Genomic DNA, 21,135 nt, shown 5'->3' on the forward strand with positions numbered 1-21,135 from the left:
GGGTAGGGACTTTTATTATTTTTTTATTTTATTTATTTTATTAGGGGGCTTAGATTAGGTGTAATTAGTTTAAAATTCTTGTAATTCTTTTTTATTTTCTGTAATTTAGTGTTTGTTTGTTTTTTGTAATTTAGTTTAGTTTATTTAATTGTATTTAATTGTAGGTATTTGTAGGTAATTTATTTAATTAATTTAATGATAGTGTAGTGTTAGGTTTAATTGTAACTTAGGTTAGGATTTATTTTACAGGTAATTTTGTATTTCTTTTAGCTAGGTAGTTATTAAATAGTTAATAACTATTTAATAACTATTGTACCTAGTTAAAATAAATGCAAACTTGCCTGCAAAATAAAAATATATCCTAAAATAGCTACAAAGTAATTATTAATTACATTGTAGCTATCTTAGGGTTTATTTTACAGGTAAGTATTTAGTTTTAAATAGGAATAATTTATTTAATTATAGTGTAGTGTTAGGTCTAATTGTAACTTAGGTTAGTTTTTATTTTACAGGTAAATTTGTATTTCTTTTAGCTAGGTAGTTATTAAATAGTTAATAGCTATTTAATAACTATTGTACCTAGTTAAAATAAATACAAAGTTGCCTGTAAAATAATTATAAATCCGAAAATAGCTACAATGTAATTATTAGTTATATTGTAGCTATCTTAGGGTTTATTTTATAGGTAAGTATTTAGTTTTAAATAGGATTAATTTAGTTAATAAGAGTAATATTATTTAGATTTATTTAATTAATATTTAAGTTAGGGGGGTGTTAGAGTTAGTGTTAGACTCAGGTTTAGGGGTTAATAATTTTATTATAGTGGCGGCGGGGTAGGGGGGAAGATAGGGGTTAATAGGTATTATATAGGTGGCGGCGGGGTCCGGGAGCGGCGGTTTAGGGGTTAACATATGTATTATAGTTGCGGCGGGGTCCGGGAGTGGTGGTTTAGGGGTTAAACAATTTATTTAGTTGCGGCGGGGTTCGGGATCCACAGGATAGGGGTTAATTAGTTTATGTAGGTGGCGGCGGTATAGGGGGCGGCAGATTAGGGGTTAATATGTATAATGTAGGTGGCGGCGGTATAGGGGGCGGCAGATTAGAGGTTAATATGTATAATGTAGGTTGCGGCGGGGTCCGGGAGCGGCAGTTTAGGGGGTAATAACTTTATTTAGTTGCGGCAGTGTAGGGGGGCAGATTAGGGGTGTTTAGACTCGGGCTACATGTTAGGGTGTTAGGTGCAGACGTTTCCCATAGGAATCAATGGGATATTAGGCAGCAGCGAACATGGGCTTTCGCTATGGTCAGACTCCCATTGATTCCTATGGGATCCGCCGCCTCCAGGGCGACGGATTGAAATCCAGGTACACTGGCCCGGAATAGTGGCGAGCGTACCTGGTAGTAGTTTAATAAATACCAAAAGTAGTCAGATTGTGCCGAACTTGCGTTCGGAACATCTGTAGTGACATAAGCATCGATCTGTGTCGGACTGAGTCCGGCGGATCGTAGGTTACGTCACTAGATTCTACTTTTGCCGGGCAGTAGGGCTTGATAACTAAGGCGAATCAGCCTCGCCACAAATACGCTGCGGAATTCCAGCGTATTTGCGGTTGACGGCTTGATAACTAGAGGCCCCTGTGTAGTAATCCACCCAGAATGCAGCTGAAAGCACAGACGGATAACAGGAAGGAAGACAATCCAAATGTAGGAAAGCAGGAGATTAAAACTGTGACTATGTGTTTACAAAAGTACACAGTGATGGCAACAGTTCCAAGTATAAAACAGGTTTATTAAAAGTAACACGTTTCTCAGTGGGTTTACCACTGTTTTATCAGTGTTTTAGATACCGCATACTTCAACATTCCAATATCATCTGGTATATCACAAGTCTAACACGGTGTCAGGTTAGCTTGCGAGCAATAGATGTTAAGTTTTTGTTTTTTTAATTGTGCTCTCAACTGAAAAATATAGAGAGAAGAATGAACGCAGTTGCAAAATCTGAAGTCCTAAAGTTAGCATGGGTCATTTTCGCTTGCATGCTAACTTTTTACTTCTTTTTTACGCATTCTATTCCGCACACGTTACAAGTTTACTTTCTGTGGTATTAGCATATATACACTATATAATAAAAATATTGATATAAATATTGATAAAAAAAGTTATAAGGGTTCAAAGTTATATGGTATATCACAAGTATAATGCAGTGTCGGGTTAGCTTGCATGCAATAGGTGTTACATTTTTGTTTCTTGAATTGTGCTCTCCATTGCAAAATATAGAGAGAAGAATGAACACAGTCGCAAAATCCGAAGTTCTATAGTTAGCAGGGGTCATTTTCACTTGCACGCTAATTTTTTACTTTTTTTTTACGCATTCTATTCCGCACACGTTATAAGTTTCGTTTCTGTGGTATAAGCATTCAAGCGTCAGCGCTAAATACTGGATCCCTAAACATTCTATGGTTATTCTGTTTTACCATGGATTTGTAATACCAGATTGCAAGGTAATATTAGCTCTGTGCTGTGATATTGATAGTGCCCCCTGCGCTGTCAGTAGGGCACCACTGGTAATTAAGGTCTGTATAGAGAATGAAAATTAGTTTTATAAACTTTATAATGTGGATTTATATTCTTTTTGAGGAAAACTAATTTAAATGGTTACATGAGATGTTGATATTAAATGCAATATACATGTTAACAAAGCAAACATTCATAACCTGATCAGTTCCAATTGATAAGTCTGTTCCTGGTGAGGAAGCTCATTTTTCAAGTGAACATCATAAAATCTGCTGCAATATATTTTAAAAAGGATGCTGTTACAATTTTTTCTTAGTAGCCTGTGGTCGCCTGAGCCTGAGTTCAATTCATGACCTTTTGTTCTAGTATTCCAATTTCTGTGAAACAATTTCTTCATTTTATAAAACCAACCTATTTATTTTCAGGGAGATACAAAATGATGTAGCTATGGAACAATCCTCCACAAAGGTGTACCTAATCCTCACTGGACCCCAGGGCAAAGTCTGTTTTAGTTCCCACCTCATATCAACAGTACCATTAACTCTTAATACCACCATAAAAGATACATCATTATTCCACATTCCTGATTACATATTCCACAAAATACTTATGGCTGGATAGGTGGGCTCCCTAGAAGTCATTGTCCCAGCTGCTACACTTGGGATTAGTGCAGTTACAGCCCTGGACTTGATTCCAATTCTTAAGAAATTTCTTTGCAGAAACTTCATACTCATCTCATAGTGTTATGGGTTTGCTTGAAAAGTTTAAAAGTACCATTTGAAGTATAATTTTTTCTTTTTATTAAACTAGTAAATGTTTGTACTTATACACATGTGAATTGAGCTTGAACAAAAAGAGATTAAAAGGACCTATCTATGCCAACAAATAATAGTCAAGGCTGTTGAATATGATAAATCCAAAACATTTTAAAACCCTAGGAAAAGTGTATTTTAATGGACTGGAATAATATTGTGTGGGGCAGAGGGAAGAAGTAAGAAGATTTTTCTTCTTCAAGGCTAGATCTGTACGTCGACACCTGGCGTGATCCACGGACGTTCTGTATTCACCTCTTACCCGCATGGCCACACAGAATCTTTACTCATTAGAGGATTTTCATGTAGGGCTGAAGGAGCGAGGTATCCGAGGTTTGAACTGCAGCACCTTGTGATTTTAAAGACTTTGATGTTTCTTGTTTCTTGTAAGTGAAGTTGCATTTGCGCTTTTTAATCTTGAGTAATAAAACGCTACAGTTAGAGGAGGTGCGCTTTTGTCTGTTCTTTCTTTATAGTCAGCTGCTGGGAGTTCAAGTGGAAGTTGGTTCCTGTACAGAGAGCGGCACCTCCACACCATTGGATCCATTAGATCTTGTTGATCTGACAATGTGAGATTTTTCATATACAGTCTTAAATCCTGGATATCGGTCTCTGGGAACACTAAAGGTTATGGAGATTTTTCACATCTAATACAGTTTGACAGAACTGATTTACCAAGTACTCTGTTTCATGATCATTCTCTATTATTTAATATATATGTATTGGGGGCATTATATATTCTAACAGTTAAGTAGAACACCCGGGCATATAAAGGTGATATGCTCTTTGTGCTGTTTTTTATATAGCATTTTGTACCATTTTATATCAATTATTGATTTATCTATTTATGCTTCTTTCACAATAAGCACTGCATAGTGCTGGTATTGTTTGTTTTACTTGTTTATTTACAGTTTCTGTTCTATGGTAATGGAGGGTGGCTCTTAGCACCTATACTAATTGGCCTAGATTTACAGGGAGTGCAGAATTATTAGGCAAGTTGTATTTTTGAGGATTAATTTTATTATTGAACAACAACCATGTTCTCAATGAACCCAAAAAACTCATTAATATCAAAGCTGAATAGTTTTGGAAGTAGTTTTTAGTTTGTTTTTAGTTATAGCTATTTTAGGGGGATATCTGTGTGTGCAGGTGACTATTACTGTGCATAATTATTAGGCAACTTAACAAAAAACAAATATATACCCATTTCAATTATTTATTTTTACCAGTGAAACCAATATAACATCTCAACATTCACAAATATACATTTCTGACATTCAAAAACAAAACAAAAACAAATCAGTGACCAATATAGCCACCTTTCTTTGCAAAGACACTGAAAAGCCTGCCATCCATGGATTCTGTCAGTGTTTTGATCTGTTCACCATCAACATTGCGTGCAGCAGCAACCACAGCCTCCCAGACACTGTTCAGAGAGGTGTACGGTTTTCCCTCCTTGTAAATCTCACATTTGATGATGGACCACAGGTTCTCAATGGGGTTCAGATCAGGTGAACAAGGAGGCCATGTCATTAGATTTTCTTCTTTTATACCCTTTCTTGCCAGCCACGCTGTGGAGTACTTGGACGCGTGTGATGGAGCATTGTCCTGCATGAAAATCATGTTTTTCTTGAAGGATGCAGACTTCTTCCTGTACCACTGCTTGAAGAAGGTGTCTTCCAGAAACTGGCAGTAGGACTGGGAGTTGAGCTTGACTCCATCCTCAACCCGAAAAGGCCCCACAAGCTTATCTTTGATGATACCAGCCCAAACCAGTACTCCACCTCCACCTTGCTGGCGTCTAAGTCGGACTGGAGCTCTCTGCCCTTTACCAATCCAGCCACGGGCCCATCCATCTGGCCCATCAAGACTCACTCTCATTTCATCAGTCCATAAATCCTTAGAAAAATCAGTCTTGAGATATTTCTTGGCCCAGTCTTGACGTTTCAGCTTGTGTGTCTTGTTCAGTGGTGGTCGTCTTTCAGCCTTTCTTACCTTGGCCATGTCTCTGAGTATTGCACACCTTGTGCTTTTGGGCACTCCAGTGATGTTGCAGCTCTGAAATATGGCCAAACTGGTGGCAAGTGGCATCTTGGCAGCTGCACGCTTGACTTTTCTCAGTTCATGGGAAGTTATTTTGCGCCTTGGTTTTTCCACACGCTTCTTGCGACCCTGTTGACTATTTTGAATGAAACGCTTGATTGTTCGATGATCACGCTTCAGAAGCTTTGCAATTTTAAGAGTGCTGCATCCCTATGCAAGATATCTCACTATTTTTTACTTTTCTGAGCCTGTCAAGTCCTTCTTTTGACCCATTTGGCCAAAGGAAAGGAAGTTGCCTAATAATTATGCACACCTGATATAGGGTGTTGATGTCATTAGACCACACCCCTTCTCATTACAGAGATGCACATCACCTAATATGCTTAATTGGTAGTAGGCTTTCGAGCCTATACAGCTTGGAGTAAGACAACATGCATAAAGAGGATGATGTTGTCAAAATACTCATTTGCCTAATAATTCTGCACTCCCTGTATACTGAAATGTTTAACCCCTATCCCGCCGCTCCCGGACCCCGCCGCAACTATATAAAGTTAATATGTAAAGAACATTGGAATGTGAAATATTTATATTTCCATGTTGTGTTAGTGCACTTGAGACTATGCAATCATGTTTGCCCGCAAGCGTTTCCCCCCTTCCACACTTTTTTGCTCTATTGACTACTATGGGGGAATAGGTTATCGAGCGCGTGATATTCTAAGCTGGGCTTTTTGCGCTTGCCGTGTTAGCGCACAGTTTACTTTAAACTTATAATTTGAACACAACCCAACATGCCTAAAAGCTTACCCTGGTCCTCTTCTTTTAATTTAAACCCAATGGTGTCAGTGTCTTTAGTAAATAGATCCGAGAGAAACAAAGTATTTGAAAACTGTGCAGAAAACATAATTTATTTAAGAACTTACCTGATAAATTAATTTCTTTCATATTGGCAAGAGTCCATGAGCTAGTGACGTATGGGATATACAATCCTACCAGGTGGGGCAAAGTTTCCCAAACTTCAAAATGCCTATAAATACACCCCTCACCACACCCACAATTCAGTTTAATGAATAGCCAAGCAGTGGGGTGATAAAGAAAGGAGTAGAAAGCATCAACAAAAGAAATTTGAAAATAATTGTGCTTTATACAAAAAATCATAACCACCATAAAAAGGGTGAGCCTCATCGACTCTTGCCAATATGAAAGAAATGAATTTATCAGGTAAGTTCTTACATAAATTATGTTTTCTTTCATGTAATTGGAAAGAGTCCATGAGCTTGTGATGTATGGGATAGCAATACCCAAGATGTGGAACTCCACGCAAGAGTCACTAGAGAGGGAGGGATAAAAATAAAAACAGCCATTTTCCGCTGAAAAAATTAATACACAACCCAAAAAAAAAGGTTATTCTCATAAATGAAAAAAATAAAATAAATCAAAAGCAGAAGAATCAAACTGAAACAGCTGCCTAAAGAACTTTTCTACCAAAAACTGCTTCTGAAGTAGCAAATACATCAAAACGGTAAAATTTTGTAAATGTATGCAAAGAGGACCAAGCTGCCGCTTTGCAAATCTGATCAACTGAAGCTTCATTCTTAAAAGCCCATGAAGTGGAGACTGATCTAGTAGAATGAACTGTAATTCTCTGAGGCGGGGCCTGACCCGATTCCAAATAAGCTTGATGAATCAAAAGTTTCAACCAAGAAGCCAAGGAAATAGCAGAAGCCTTCTGACCTTTCCTAGGACCAGAAAATAAAACAAATAGACTGGAAGTCTTCCTGAAATCTTTAGTAGCTTCCACATAATATTTCAAAGCTCTTACCACATCCAAAGAATGTAAGGATCTTTCCAAAGAATTCTTAGGATTAGGACACAAGGAAGGGACAACAATTTCTCTATTAATGTTAGAATTCACAACCTTAGGTAAAAATTTAAAAGAAGTCAGTAAAACTGCCTTATCCAGATGAAAAATCAGAAAAGGAGACTCACAAGAAAGAGCAGATAGCTCACAAACTCTTATAGCAGAAGAGATAGCCAAAAGGAACAACACTTTCCAAGAAAGTAGTTTAATGTCCAAAGAATGCATAGGCTCAAATGGAGGAGCCTGTAAAGCTTTCAGAACCAAATTAAGACTCCAAGGAGGAGAAATTGATTTAATGACACATTTAATACGAACTAAAGCCTGTACAAAACAGTGAATATCAGGAAGTATAGCAATCTTTCTGTGAAATAAAACAGAAAGAGCAGAGATTTGTCCCTTCAAGGACAAACCCTTATCCAAACCATCCTGAAGAAACTGTAAAATTCTAGGAATTCTAAAAGAATGCCAAGAGAATTTATGAGAAGAACACCATGAAATGTAAGTCTTCCAAACTCTATAATAAATTTTTCTAGAGACAGATTTACGAGCTTGTAACATAGTATTAATCACTGAGTCAGAGAAACCTCTATGACTTAGTACTAAACGTTCAATTTCCATACCTTCAAATTTAATGATTTGAGATCCTGATGGAAAAACAGACCTTGAGACAGTAGGTCCGGCCTTAACGGAAGTGACCAAGGCTGGCAACTGGACATCCGAACCAGAGCTGCATACCAAAACCTGTGTGGCCATGCTGGAGCCACCAGCAACACAAACGATTGTTCCATGATGATTTTGGAGATCACTCTTGGAAGGAGAACTAGAGGCGGGAAAATGTAAGCAGGATGATAACACCAAGGAAGTGTCAGCGCATCCACTGCTTCTGCCTGAACATCCCTGGACCTGGACAGGTATCTGGGAAGTTTCTTGTTTAGATGTGAGGCCATGAGATCTATCTCTGGAAGACCCCACATCTGAACAATCTGAGAAAATACATCTGGATGGAGAGACCACTCCCCTGGATGTAAAGTTTGATGGCTGAGCTAATCCACCTCCCAATTGTCTACACCTGGGATATGCACCACAGAGATTAGACAGGAGCTGGATTCCACCCAAGCAAGTATCCAAGATACCTCTTTCATAGCTTGGGGACTGTGAGTCCCACCCTGATGATTGACATATGCCACTGTTGTGATATTGTCTGTCTGAAAACAAATGAACGGTTCTCTCTTTAACAGAGGCCAAAACTGAAGAGCTCTGAGAATTGCACGGAGTTCTAAAATATTTATTGGTAATCTCGCCTCTTGAGATTTCAAAACCCCTTGTGCTGTCAGAGATCCCCAAACAGCTTCCCAACCTGAAAGACTCGCATCTGTTGAGATCACAGTCCAGGTTGACCGAACAAAAGAAGCCCCTTGAACTAAACGATGGTGATCTATCCACCACGTCAGAGTGTGTCGTACATTGGGATTTAAGGATATTAATTGTGATATCTTTGTATAATCCCTGCACCATTGGTTCAGCATACAAAGCTGTAGAGGTCTCATGTGAAAATGAGCAAAGGGGATCGCATCCGATGCTGCAGTCATGAGACCTAAAACTTCCATGCACATAGCCACTGAAGGGAATGACTGAGACTGAAGGTGCCGGCAGGCTGCAACCAATTTTTTTTTTTTTTTTATTGAGGTTTCAACAGACAAATCACAAAATAAAAAGAAAGTACATCATACACAGTTAGTAAATACAAGGAGTTTCAAGTACTATACAATAGCGAGTGTATACAGGCAATCCAAAAACAAGAAAATAAGCATTAGTAAACCACTCTGATGTATTATGGTGATTTGCCAATTTAAATGTGAACCTTCTATTGATCTTAGGAGGCCACTCTTAGACCTCATATCTAAGTAGTTTAAGCCAGTTAGAGAAGGTTACCATGAAATGAGGGAGACCACTTTTGGGTCCCCAAACAAACCTCATTTTTTAAATAATTAACATAGGTTATGCACTAGGTTATGCACACTTTAAATAGTATGTAAAAAAAAAAAAAAGATAACATGGTAATGATATATTTATTTATGCGAAAAATAGCCGACTATCCCCTAATTGAATGTAAACCGTAACCATAACTATGAAATAAAAACCTTACATGTGGACCAAGACCTATTTCAAAAACCCCTCTTTAGCCCTAAGGGAGATGATATGGAGTATGGAATATGCAGGTTATATGGGAGTCTAAATATATAGTACAAGTTGCGAGAGAGTGTGTCATTTTTTAGTGCCAAAGCAGTACCAGCTCCCTTGACAACCATTTGAGAATTGGCTAGTAGCTCTACTAATGTTGTGCAAACATCTCATATTTAAAGATGAGAATTAAAGACCTTAAGACTAGAGGAGTGCGATAGACATGGTAATATATGGCCATATCCTAATTATGGAGTATATGGAGTTCAACTTTCCGTGAGATGCATTGGTGGTAGTCACTAAGTGCTAAGTCTATAAACTATGAAGGCCTTATATACTAAGTCACTCATATTGGCGGATTGTAGTGTGCTAATTCCTTGCTCAATAAATTTATAAAGCAAGCTAGACAAATAAAGCTACCCAGACATACATTTACTTAGATGTTTATAAAAAGGGGATCCTCGGATTGGCGATGAATGTTAGATCGCACCGCCCCGGCCGTAGGCGGTGACCTCCAAAGACTAATAAAAAGGCCCAAGGATTATTTTCTAGGGTAACCATGAAGCAAAATAGGTATATTAGTAATGCCATATGCTGGTGCTGGGACTCTACATATAGTTCTTCTAAGAAATAAAATATAGTACTGGCAAAAGCAAGCCTAGAAACAGCGTTCCAGCAAACCCAATGCTTCTGACTTTACTACGATCAGTGTACTTAGCTAGCATCTCAGAGAACTCAGTAAAATCAGTGTTGACTACACAGTATGACCAGCCCATATGTATTAGATAGTGAGGGATGTTTTACCAAGAGATCAGTGAGGTTATTGCAATGTGAGGCGTATTAATTATATTACCACATGTGTTCAGATGAGGAGATGTAGATGAAGTCTTGGGCTGGCTCTTGATGAGATATCTAAGTGGTTAAACAACAGCATTCCTCAAAAGAGATACCTTCATATGGGAGCAGGGTGATGGTGAGAGGGCAAACATATTTATGCTGGATACTGACCTAGGACCATAGGGAAGGACTGCATAATAATATAATATACAAACTCAAAGCACTATGATAAACCCTATATGATAGAGTGATAGAATCATTCTTAAAATTGGCAAGTGACAAACTGAAAATAAAATATAAAATTACATGCAAATCATCTAAACATCGAACCCAACACCCCTCAGACCCCTACTAGGTAACCAAGCATAGCAGTCTTATTGAAAATTGTAAAAACAGTATAAGCATCCAGTAAACAGGTGTTCAGAGGGTAAGATAAGATGGAGTAACTCCGTGTTTCAAGTTCTGTTGCTCTTATTAAGTCATATTTACCGTTCCTTAGCAATTATAGGGAAAGGGAGTCGTGCTTTGGAAAATGTGTCCACAAACTTGGCAGTCTAATGATAATTAGATGAGCAGTGGGCTCCATAACATACCCGCTGCAGATTAGCACTTGCGGTCGATAAGCCTCATCAACCTACCCCTGTCTTCATGATCCGGGCGTTAGCCATGGTATCTGCACAACCCATCGGCTGCTGTTGTGTGTGGAGTACCGACCCTGGCACGCACCACTTAGCTAACAGAAGCGACGCCATCTGAGGTAAGCGTCCTCTGTCAGGCCACCTTCGGCTTCTAAACATTACCAGGTATTGTGGTCTTGGTGGTATCAGCCCAGCCAGGCCGATAACAGAGAGTGGCGTCAGAGCTGGCTGAGACCATGAGTATGATGCTGGATCGCCACTTCTGTCTTGAGTGTCTGGACCCGGGTTGCTCGTGAAGTTTTCTAGCCTTTTCAGGGTTATCTTCTGACCCACTGCACAACACAGCTGGGACTCTGCAAATTCAGCTTCGATGTGTTCAATAGCTCCAGCACGGCAGTGCATAGGTAGCGCGGGGGATGCTCTTAGCTCTATAATGTTTTCAACCTCCGGCTCCTCCGCTATGGCTGGCAAAAGCACTAGCCCCACAGGCGTGGGACTCTGAGGAGATAATAGTTTGCCATCCGAGCTAGTCACTGCGCTCCGATCCTCTGGGGCGCTTGTCGGGGTTGGTAAGGTTGCACTCAAAGTGGTAACTTCTGAGGGAGTGTTTGATAACTTGCAGAGTGCCTCAAAGAATTCCTCTCGATAGCGTAGGAGCAAACAGCTTATTTCGTTGAGGAGGTAAATGGGATCCATAGTAGATATATTGTCCTCAGGGGATAGTCAGTATGCAATAGTCTAGGCATATATTTTTGCAGTGTGTTTGCGGTGTATCACTGCATAGTAACGACAGGAGTGCAACGGCCTCCCGCCGGGGGGTTGTGGGATGGTAGGCCGCAATCCTTAAGTTGTGCCGGGATGCTGTGTATGGTCTTAGTTCCAAAAATAACGTTATGCAATGGGAGAGCATTCTATGCTGTGTATCCTTAATCCAAAAAGTATAGGTAATGGAATGATAAAGAAGGAGTTTTACTCAATTTGGAACAGAGAGTTAGAGGAGCTGAAGATTTTGCAGCCTATCATGGCCGCTGCCCGGAAGTTCCCCACGGCTGCAACCAATTTTAAACGTATCTTGTCTGTTAGAGACAGAGTCATGGACACTGAATCTATCTGGAAGCCTAAAAAGGTGACCCTTGTCTGAGGAATCAAGAAACTTTTTGATAAATTGATCCTCCAACCATGTTTCCAAAGAAACTACACTAGTTGATTCGTGTGAGATTCTGCAGAACGTAAAGACTGAGCTAGTACCAAGATATCATCCAAATAAGAAAACACCGCAATACCCTGTTCTCTGATTACAGAGAGTAGGGCACCTAGAACCTTTGAAAAGATTCTTGGAGCTATTGCTAGGCCAAATGGAAGAGCAACAAATTGATAATGCTTGTCTAGAAAAGAGAATCTCAGAAACTGATAATGTTCTGGATGAATTGGAATATTAAGGTATGCATCCTGCAAGTCTGTTGTGGACATATAATGTCCTCGCTGAACAAAAGGCAGAATAGTCCTTATAGTCACCATCTTGAAAGTTGGTACTCTAACATAACGATTCAAAATTTTCAGATCCAGAACTGATCTGAATACATTTTCCTTCTTTGGGACAATGAATAGATTTGAATAAAACCCCAAACCTTTACCAGGGGTAAACTGGCATGATTACCCCTGAAGACTCCAGGTCTGAAACACACTTCAGGAAAGCCTGAGCTTTTACTGGATTTGCTGGGATACGTGAGAGTCTTACTCTCTCTTACTCTGAATCGCATTCGATACCCTTGAGAGACAATGCTCTGAATCCATTGATTTTGGACAGAATTTATCCAAATATCCTTGAAAAACCTTAATCTGCCCCCTACCAGCTGAGCTGGAATGAGGGCCGCACCTTCATGCGGACTTAGGGGCTGACTTTGGTTTCTTAAATGGCTTGGATTCATTCCAATTTGAGGCAGGAGCAGATTGAGACATCTTGCAAAATGTAAAAGAAAAAACAACATATAAAGCAAAATTATCAATTTCCTTATATGACAGTTTCAGGAATGGGAAAAAATGCAAATACCATAGCCCTCTGATAGAGAAAAAGGCAAGAGGCAAACATCAATGGGGTATTAAAATAATGAAAAAGTTTTGCGCCAAGTATGACGCACAACGTAATTAAAAACTTTTTTTGCCGCCAATAATAACCGGAAATGACGCAACCGTGTGTAAGGCTTCGGCGTCAACTATGACGCCGGAAATGACGAACTTGCGTCATAGACGTATTTTTCGTACCAATAAAATTCTCGCGCCAAGAATGACGCAATAAAGTTTAGCATTTGGCGCACCCGCGGGCCTAATACCTCCCGCAATTTGCAAGAAGTAGTCAATTGAGAAAAAGACTAAACCCCAGTTAAGAAAAACATTTCTTAAAAAATGTTTATATTCCCCAAATATGAAACTGACAGTCTGCAGAAGGAAATACATGAACCTGACTCATGGCAAATATAAGTACAATACATATATTTAGAACTTTATATAAATGCATAAAGTACCAAACCATAGCTGAGGTGTCTTAAGTAATAAAAAACATACTTACCAAAAGACACCCATCCACATATAGCAGATAGCCAAACCAGTACTGAAACAGTTATCAGTAGAGGTAATGGTAAATTGAGAGTATATCGTCGATCTGAAAAGGGAGGTAGGAGATGAATCTCTATGACCAATAACAGAGAACCTATGAAATAGACCCCGTTAGGGAAATCATCGTATTCAATAAGTGATACTCCCTTCACGTCCCTCTGACATTCGCTGTACTCTGAGAGGAATCGGGCTTCAACAATGCTGAGAAGCGCATATCAACGTAGAAATCTTAGCACAAACTTACTTCACCACCTCCATAGGAGGCAAAGTTTGTAAAACTGAATTGTGGGTGTGGTGAGGGGTGTATTTATAGGCATTTTGAGGTTTGGGAAACTTTGCCCCTCCTGGTAGGATTATATATCCCATACGTCACTAGCTCATGGACTCTTGCCAATCACATGAAAGAAAGAAATGCTAAAAGCAAAACAGAGGATCCTTCACCCTCATTCAGCGTTTTCCTTACATTTGGAGTCCGTTCACCGCACTCAAGCCTCCTTTTGTGGGATTTGTCCCTCTCGTTTGATTATGTTATTTTAACCCACTGTGTACGCTGGATTGTATGTGATTGTTTTTTATCTATCTATCTATCTATCTATCTATCTATCTATCTATCTATCTATCTATCTATATATATATATATATATATATATATATATATATATATATATATATATATATATATATATGTGTGTGTGTGTGTGTGTGTGTGTGATGTGATGATTCAACTTCCTTGGCTTTATTGCTTAGATAATGTTCCTTAGGGATTATTCAGTAGAATAAACTTTATGCAAGTAAACAGAGAATCTTCTAATCATCTGTTCACTTAGCTGACCGGATAGAAATATAAGGGGCTTGTGAACACATGTTACTAGGGGAGCTTGATCGCTCCTGTGTAGTAATAGGTGTTTAGTTGGTTCTAAAAGCTAAAGTCATTTTAGACAAGAGCTGATTGGAGGTATGTGCTTTGGTTATGAAAAACAACAAAATTTTGTTGAACATCTATAAGTTGAGGTAAATTATAAATCCTATATTTTGTGCTACTCGTGCAGAACAGTAACAAGCACTGACAGGCTGTGGTTACTATCAGCTAGATTTAGAGTTCTGCGGCCAAAGGCGTGCGTTAGCTACGCATGCTTTTTTTCCCCCGCACCTTTTAAATACCGCTGGTATTTAGAGTTCACAGAAGGGCTGCGTTAGGCTCCAAAAAAGGGAGCGTAGAGCATATTTACCGCCACTGCAACTCTAAATACCAGCAGTGCTTACGGATGCGGCCAGCTTTAAAAACGTGCTTGTGCACGATTCCCCCATAGAAAACAATGGGGCTGTTTGAGCTGAAAAAAAACCTAACACCTGCAAAAAAGCAGCGTTCAGCTCCTAACGCAGCCCCATTGTTTCCTATGGGGAAACACTTCCTAAGTCTGCACCTAACACCCTAGCATGTACCCCGAGTCTAAACACCCCTAGCCTTACACTTATTAACCCCTAATCTGCCGCCCACGCTATCGCTGACCCCTGCATTACACTTTTAACCCCTAATCTGCCGCTCCGTAAAACGCCGCCACCTACGTTATCCCTATGTACCCCTAATCTGCTGCCCTAACATCGCCGACCCCTATGTTATATTTATTAACCCCTAATCTGCCCCCCACAACTATCGCTGACCCCTGCATATTATTATTAACCCCTAATCTGCCGCTCCGTACACCGCCGCAGCCTATGTTATCTCTATGTACCCCTAATCTGCTGCCCCTAACCCCGCCGACCCCTATGTTATATTTATTAACCCCTAATCTGCCGCCCCCGCTATCGCTGACCCCTGCATATTATTATTAACCCCTAATCTGCCGCTCCGTACACTGCCGCAACCTACGTTATCCCTATGTACCCCTAATCTGCTGCCCCTAACACCGCCGACCCCTATGTTATATTTATTAACCCCTAATCTGCCGCCCCCGCTATCGCTGACCCCTGTATATTATTATTAACCCCTAATCTGCCGCTCCGTACACCGCCGCAACCTACGTTATCCCTATGTACCCCTAATCTGCTGCCCCTAACACCGCCGACCCCTATGTTATATTTATTAACCCCTAATCTGCCGCCCCCAACGTTGCCTCCACCTACCTACAATAATGAACCCCTAATCTGAAGACCGGATCTCACCGCTACTCTAATAAATGTATTAACCCCTAAAGCTAAGTCTAACCCTAACACTAACACCCCCCTAAGTTAAATATAATTTAAATCTAACGAAATAAATTAACTCTTATTAAATAACTTATTCCTATTTAAAGCTAAATACTTACCTGTAAAATAAACCCTAATATAGCTACAATATAAATTATAATTATATTGTAGCTATTTTAGGATTAATATTTATTTTACAGGCAACTTTGTAATTATTTTAACCAGGTACAATAGCTATTAAATAGTTAATAACTATTTAATAGTTACCTAGTTAAAATAATTACAAAATTACCTGTAAAATAAATCCTAACCTAAGTTACAATTAAACCTAACACTACACTATCAATAAATAAATTAAATAAAATACCTACAATTATCTACAATTAAACCTAACACTACACTATCAATATATTAATTAAATACAATACCTACAAATAAATACAATGAAATAAACTAACTAAAGTACAAAAAATAAAAAAGAACTAAGTTACAAAAAATAAAAAAATATTTACAAACATTAGAAAACTATTACAACAATGTTAAACTAATTACACCTACCCTAAGCCCCCTAATAAAATAAGAAAGACCCCCAAAATAAAAAAATGCCCTACCCTATCCTAAAATTAAAATAGAAAAGCTCTTTTACCTCACCAGCCCTGAAAAGGGCCCTTTGCGGGGCATGCCCCAAATAATTCAGCTCTTTTGCCTGTAAAAAAAAACATACAATACCCCCCCCCCAACATTACAACCCACCACCCACATACCCCTAATCTAACCCAAACCCCCCTAAAATAAACCTAACACTAAGCCCTTGAAGATCTTCCTACCTTATCTTCAGCACGCCGGGTTCACCGATCGATCCAGAAGAGCTCCTCCAATGTCTTGATCCAAGCCCAAGCGGGGGCTGAAGATGTCCATGATCCGGTTGAAGTCTTCATCCAAGCGGGAGCTGAAGAGGTCCATGATCCGGCTGAAGTCTTCTATCAAGCGGCATCTTCAATCTTCTTTCTTCCGGATCCATGTTCATCCCGCCGACGCAGAACATCCATCTTCACCGACGACTTCCCAACGAATGACGGTTCCTTTAAGGGACGTCATCCAAGATGGCGTCCCTCAAATTCCGATTGGCTGATAGGATTCTATCAGCCAATCGGAATTAAGGTAGGAAAATTCTGATTGGCTGATGGAATCAGCCAATCAGAATCAAGTTCAATCCGATTGGCTGATCCGATCAGCCAATCAGATTGAGCTCGCATTCTATTGGCTGTTCCGATCAGCCAATAGAATGCGAGCTCAATCTGATTGGCTGATTGGATCAGCCAATCGGATTGAACTTGATTCTGATTGGCTGATTCCATCAGCCAATCAGAATTTTCTTACCTTTATTCCGGTTGGCTGATAGAATCCTATCAGCCAATTGGAATTTGAGGGACGCCATCTTGGATGACGTCCCTTAAAGGAACCGTCATTCGTCGGGAAGTCGTCGGTGAAGATGGATGTTCCGCATCGGCGGGATGAACATGATCCGGAAGAAAGAAGATTGAAGATGCCGCTTGATAGAAGACTTCAGCCCGATCATGGACCTCTTCAGCTCCCGCTTGGATGAAGACTTCAGCCCGATCATGGACCTCTTCAGCTCCCGCTTGGATGAAGACTTCAGTCGGATCATGGACATCTTCAGCCCCCCGCTTGGGCTTGGATCAAGACATCGGAGGAGCTCTTCTGGATCGATCGGTGAACCCGGCGTGGTGAAGACAAGGTAGGGAGATCTTCAGGGGCTTAGTGTTAGGTTTATTTAAGGGGGGTTTGGGTTAGATTAGGGGTATGTGGGTGGTGGGTTGTAATGTTGGGGGGGTATTGTATGTTTTTTTTTACAGGCAAAAGAGCTGAATTCTTTGGGGCATGCCCCGCAAAGGGCCCTTTTCAGGGCTAGTAAGGTAAAAGAGCTTTTCTATTTTAATTTTAGAATAGGGTAGGGCATTTTTTTATTTTGGGGGTCTATGTTATTTTATTAGGGGGCTTAGAGTAGGTGTAATTAGTTTAAAATTGTTGTAATATTTTTCTAATGTTTGTAAATATTTTTTTATTTTTTGTAACTTAGTTCTTTTTTATTTTTTGTACTTTAGTTAGTTTATTTCATTGTTTTTATTTGTAGGTATTGTATTTAATTAATTTATTGATAGTGTAGTGTTAGGTTTAATTGTAGATAATTGTAGGTATTTTATTTAATTAATTTATTGATATTGTAGTGTTAGGTTTAATTGTAAGGTTAGGATTTATTTTACAGGTAATTTTGTAATTATTTTAACTAGGTAGCTATTAAATAGTTATTAACTATTTAATAGCTATTGTACCTGGTTAAAATAAATACAAAGTTGCCTGTAAAATAAATATTAATCCTAAAATAGCTACAATATAATTATTATTTATATTGTAGCTATATTAGGGTTTATTTTACAGGTAAGTATTTAGCTTTAAATAGGAATAATTTATTTAATAAGAGTTAATTTATTTCGTTAGATAAAAATTATATTTAACTTAGGGGGGTGTTAGGGTTAGGGTTAGAATTAGCTTTAGGGGTTAAAAAATTTATTAGAGTAGCGGTGAACTCCGGTCGGCAGATTAGGGGTTAATGCTTTAAGTTAGGTGTCGGCGATGTTAGGGAGGGCAGATTAGGGGTTAATACTATTTATTATAGGGTTATTGAGGCGGGAGTGAGGCGGATTAGGGGTTAATACATTTATTATAGTAGCGGTGCGGTCTGGTCGGCAGATTAGGGGTTAATAAGTGTAGGTAGGTGGCGGCGACGTTGAGGGCGGCAGATTAGGGGTTAATAAATATAATATAGGGGTCGGCGGTATTAGGGGCAGCAGATTAGGGGTACATAGGGATAACGTAGGTGGCGGCGGTGTATGGAGCGGCAGATTAGGGGTTAAAAAATTTTAATAGAGTGGCGGTGATGTGGGGGGACCTCGGTTTAGGGGTACATAGGTAGTTTATGGGTGTTAGTGTACTTTAGAGCACAGTAGTTAAGAGCTTTATAAACCGGCGTTAGCTCAGAAAGCTCTTAACTACTGACTTTTTTCTGCGGCTGGAGTTTTGTCGTTAGATTTCTAACGCTCACTTCAGCCAAGACTCTAAATACCGGCGTTAGAAAGATCCCATTGAAAAGATAGGATATGCAAATGGCGTAGGGGGATCTGCGGTATGGAAAAGTCGCGGCTGGAAAGTGAGCGTTAGACCCTTTCCTGACTGACTCCAAATACCAGCGGGCGGCCAAAACCAGCGTTAGGAGCCTCTAACGCTGGTTTTGACGGCTACCGCCAAACTCTAAATCTAGGCCTATGCTTGTAATGAAATACATATGTTCAATGGTCCAGATGGCTAAGCTTTTGATTGGGCAGAAAAAAGGGAAGAAAAAAAAAACAGAGGAGGGAGGCTGGCAGGGGATCATTATCTAAAAGATATTAGATGAATTAAAAAAAATGTATTTAAAAGAATAAAAAAATAATAAAAAAAAAAGGTTATAAAAAATATGGCATGAACTTTAATTTTTTTAAAAGTTATATTGAAGAGTTTACCATCACTTTAAGAACAAACCTACAGAACCTATTTTGTTCGTAACCTGGGGACTGCCTGTACATATATATTTACACATTGCTGCACATTGCTGCGCTACTTACCCCCAGTGCTGTGCGAGTTCTCATGCCGTGTCTCGCATAGGAGCTAATGGAAGTGCACTCTCATGAGTGCAATGCTTCCCAGCAATGTGAATGTGAGCTTGCGTTCGTATTGCTTTTAACTTGTAATACTTATTTAGCGCTCCACTCTGGCCCTAAATACATTTCATGCACCTCCCTCTAATCATGGGTGCTGCCATTATGGATATAATAACCTCAAAACTATGCTTATAAAAGGTATATAGGGCCAGATTACAAGTGGAGCATTATCGTTAGCACTAGGAATGTAAACCTGATTGAGAGAATGTTCTTTACGCTCAAATTCATATTACAAGTGGTGCACTGTTAAAATTACCGCAAATTGGTGTGCACAAACTCACAGTAATTTATGCTCCCTATATTTTCTATGGGTATCACAGAGCGGTAATATGCACTTGTATTACAAATTGAAAGTGAATGCAAGCACAATCGCATTTACCGCTTAAACTTTTTTGGCAACCTGAAAGGTCGCATAAAGAGTTTGTCCAGATAAACACTTGCACTAAACTTCACTATGAACCCTTAAACCACCAGTCCCCCCACATTGCAAATGACCTTTATATACTATTAACCCCTAAACCCCCAGCCCTCTACATTGTAAACTACCTCCTTGCACTATTAACCCCTTAACCGGCAGCCCCCCACATCGCAAAACTAACTTCCCATAACAAAACTAAAACGTAATCTTACCTTTTAACTAAAAAAGTCTGACATTACTATTAAAATTAAAAAAACTAACATTACCATTAAAAAATAACTAACATTACAAAAATAAAATTTTACTTTATAAAAAAAAACCTACTATTTCTAAAAAAAGACCCAACCATTACCACACCTCCCAAAATTACAAAAAATAATAAACCCTAACATTACAAAAAATACCCCAAAATAAAAAAGCCACCCCAAAAAAGCCTATTCTAAAAGGAAACTACAAATAGTGTAAAACCGCTCCCACAGATGGCGACATGTGGTTGTCATTTTTAAAAGCATTGTGTGCATGACGATCACGTATTGTCACAATCGTGAAGTAGTTTTGCATTGGGCTGATTTTTTATCTAAATGAGAATATGTAACTAGGGTGCAATCCAGCCATTTTTTTATAGAGTAGGACGATATTTCTAAGGTTTGAGTAAAAGTAAATAATAAAGAATAAATATAGAAATAAAACCCGGTCATGCTTCCATGTGTGTTTGAATCTTGTTAAAATCTCTCTTAGCAGCTTTAGTTTGGAGTTATGCTGAATAATGAATTACACAAATGTATGCTAATTAGCATGGTCAGTATTCTTCCCAAGAAAGATTGCAATTCTATTTGCCACTAGCTAAAAACATTTAGTTTTTTTATAAGCCAGGGGCAAAATTACCATTGGTGCAGCAGGTGCGGGGGCACCTGGGCACAAGCGTTTGTGGGCCCATAGCAATCAGTCTATATATAGGTGTGTGTAGAATAAGAACAATCCTAATGCAGGAGAGCCTTTTATTAGTGCAGGTTGGTAGTCCATCTATCAATCTATACTCAGAATCATTATAAAGGGACACATATATTATACCTATGGCTTACTACCTTTTTTCCACCAGGGTCCACTGTTAAGTAATTCCTCTACTGTTATAAACCAAGTTTTTAATACTCTTTTTAAAAATAAAAACATGTTTGAAGTACTCTTGAAACAATGATACAAATATATAAAATTACCCTACATTAGAGTCATAAAAATTCAACATTATTTTATAAAA

General features: G+C 39.0%; 1 protein-coding gene across 1 annotated transcript in view; it reads right to left on the reverse strand.

Annotated features, from left to right (window-relative positions):
- The window catches only part of LOC128663449 (uncharacterized), a 236,922-nt gene that overhangs the window by 91,647 nt on the left and 124,140 nt on the right, over positions 1-21,135 (reverse strand). The window lies entirely within an intron of this gene.

The sequence above is a fragment of the Bombina bombina genome, chromosome 6 (assembly GCF_027579735.1).
Source record: "Bombina bombina isolate aBomBom1 chromosome 6, aBomBom1.pri, whole genome shotgun sequence".
Lineage (NCBI taxonomy): Eukaryota > Metazoa > Chordata > Amphibia > Anura > Bombinatoridae > Bombina > Bombina bombina.